The sequence below is a fragment of the Portunus trituberculatus genome, chromosome 38 (assembly GCF_017591435.1).
Source record: "Portunus trituberculatus isolate SZX2019 chromosome 38, ASM1759143v1, whole genome shotgun sequence".
NCBI classification, from domain to species: domain Eukaryota; kingdom Metazoa; phylum Arthropoda; class Malacostraca; order Decapoda; family Portunidae; genus Portunus; species Portunus trituberculatus.
This window is the reverse complement of record NC_059292.1, coordinates 12,503,690-12,506,453: the sequence shown is the minus strand read 5'-3', so window position 1 is coordinate 12,506,453 and position 2,764 is coordinate 12,503,690. Positions and strand designations below refer to the sequence as shown.

General features: G+C 43.2%; 1 protein-coding gene across 5 annotated transcripts in view; it reads right to left on the bottom strand.

Moving 5' to 3' along the window:
• Window positions 1-876: 876 nt before the first annotated feature.
• The window catches only part of LOC123514824 (leucine-rich repeat neuronal protein 1-like), a 62,574-nt gene continuing 60,686 nt past the window's right edge, over window positions 877-2,764 (bottom strand). For all 5 annotated transcript variants that reach the window (XM_045273045.1, XM_045273043.1, XM_045273046.1 and 2 more), the window contains one exon: window positions 877-2,764. This exon is cut by the window's right edge and continues 514 nt beyond it. The gene's annotated coding sequence lies outside the window, so the exon portion shown is untranslated.

Genomic DNA, 2,764 nt, shown 5'->3' with positions numbered 1-2,764 from the left:
TCACGCCTCTCCTAATACCGCTGACGGCGTTCACATCGGCAGACTCTCTCAGATCTGAAGGATTTCGCCGCCTCGTGCAGGGGAGGAAATGCATCGTAGACTTGGCACCACCGCTTGGGTTACACTTAAAAGCTTGTGTCGGATAGAATTTGCGAGCGGCGGCAATTTCAGCCAACAGGGAAAATGGACTAAAATCACAGGGCAGGATGAGGCCACTCTCTCGCTCTCTTTTGCTTTTTTGTCCCTCTGTCTCTCTCACACACTCACTCACCGGTGCCCTCAGCGTTCCTCAACGCGGTCTGTCATAAGCACCGCCGCCAAGGGAGACGCGGCGCCCTAATAGCAGGGTAATGAAGGGTGTCGCCGGGGAGTAAGATGGCTACACGCGGCCCCCTGCCTGAAGGCGTATGGCGCAGGAAGACACTTTGTATAGCAGCAGTAATGGTGGTGGTGATGATAGTAATAGTGTCAGTAGTATTAGTAATAGTAGTAGTAATAGTAGTAGTAGTACCGGTGGTGATGGTGATGATGGTTGCGGAGATGTACGTACAATATTAGTAAAACTTCTTTACGACTTGTCACTACTACTACTACTACTACTACTACTACTACTACCACTGCTACTCCCATTACCACCATCACCAATAATAGTACTACTACTACTGCTAGTACTACTACTACTACTACTGCCAGTACTACTACTACTACTACTACTACTACTACTACTACTACTACTACTACTACTACCACTACTACTCCCATTACCACCATCACCAACCCTACCACTATCACCACCACCACAAGAAATACTAGTATTAAAGAAGCGCTTGACCAATGCACCAAGGTTAACACCATACCATTAAGAAACACAACAAAGAACGTCATCCTTCAACTTTATTATCCTAAGGCTCCCTGGTCACCACTACTATAGCCTGCAGGGTTTGATTTGATGCTACTAAACACACGTCGCCATTAATGGTACAAGAAGTATACAAATATCCATAGATATAAAATACTCTTCAAACTTTCAGCTCTCTATATATAAACTTAAGTCACGGTAACTCATGTATGTATGGCACGTAGGAAGGAAAGCGTCGCCGCGTTATACACGAAGTCACACACGCACATACTGGTTTTATACACTAGATACTGTCCTCTGTCTAAAGTATAATTATATATTTACACATACAAGCTGACTATTATTATACACACGAATCTTTTAATGCATGTCACGAGACCCATAAGAGAGCGTGTCTGTGTGTGTGTGTGTGTGTGTGTGTGTGTGTGTGTGTGTGTGTGTGTGTGTGTGTGTGTGTGTGTGTGTGATTATGTGTGTGTGTGTAATGGCTTTGATTCATCGCTACAGACGGAAGAGGGAACTAATTACTGAGCAATTATTCTTTTGTATTGTCTTGCTGACTCGCTCATTAGTACACCTTCGCTTGTACTCTGAGGTGAAGCACAAAGGTAACTCACCATCATTATCATTATCATCATCACCATTAGCTTCAATGAATCCAAAGCAGAATAAATTACTCTAACCCTTCACTCATCTCTCCTCAGCCCTTCTGTTGTTGCTCACCCTCCTTAGCACACGTTTTTGTTTTTCTTGCTTTCATTTGAAGTTTCTGCTACCATTCCTGGATTGTTGCTTCATTACATTTAATTCTTCGTTTGTAATCTGCTCGCCGCTTGACGTTATCTGTTCTATCTGTAGCGCAGATAACTAAGGGCCCTGTCAGCTACTAATGTCCTGCAGTATTGAATCTATAACATGACAACAAGTACAGTCAGGAACCTCAACGTCTATAATCACATTTTTTTTTTTTTTCGAGTGAGAAATGAATAAGCTTTAATCATTTCCACTTAATTCTGCTTTTAAACGCTACCGATGCCCTCTTATTTTATAATCTATCCGTTAGGAATACCACCATGGCTTCCTTTGTATGTGGGAGGACGGTAAGGGAAGATGAAAGAAATACGATGCCCTTTAATTCGTCATACCTGCATGAGCTTCATCAGACTGTAACGAGGAAGCCGGCAGTTATCGTAAAGCTAAGGGATGGAAGACACGGTATTGATTTCTGGTTAACACGCTTGGTAATATTCTAACCAAAGAGAACGTAACACTGCATCTCATCACGGCCAAAACATTACTGAGTGAGTTGTGAGCAAAAGACTTTGAGGTACTGTTACGGACACATAATTTTTTTTCAGGTAAACTTTTCTCACTAGTTGTTACACGCTAGTAGGATAACCTTGAGTCCTTAGTGTTCCTCCGGCGTTGTACTTAGATGCCGACATGTTTGTTTTGTCTATGTGTTAGGAGACAGAGCAAAATAATGTAATCAAACATCCAAGAGAACATTTAAAGGTGTGTGTGTGTGTGTGTGTGTGTGTGTGTGTGTGTGTGTGTGTGTGTGTGTGTGTGTGTGTGTGTGTGTGTGTGTGTGTGTGTGTGTGTGTGTGTGTGTGTGTGTGTTTGTGTCTGTGTCTGTGTACTATGGATCGGGTGAAGCAAGGTTAAGGCAGTTTTCTGTGTGTGTGTGTGTGTGTGTGTGTGTGTGTGTGTGTGTGTGTGTGTGTGTGTGTGTGTGTGTGTGTGTGTGTGTGTGTGTGTGTGTGTGTGTGTGTGTGTGTGTGTGTGTGTGTGTGTGTGTCTGTGTGTCTGTGAACTATGGATCGGGTGAAGCAAGGATAAGGCAGTTTTGTTTCTATGTGTGTGTGTGTGTGTGTGTGTGTGTGTGTGTGTGTGTGTGTGTGT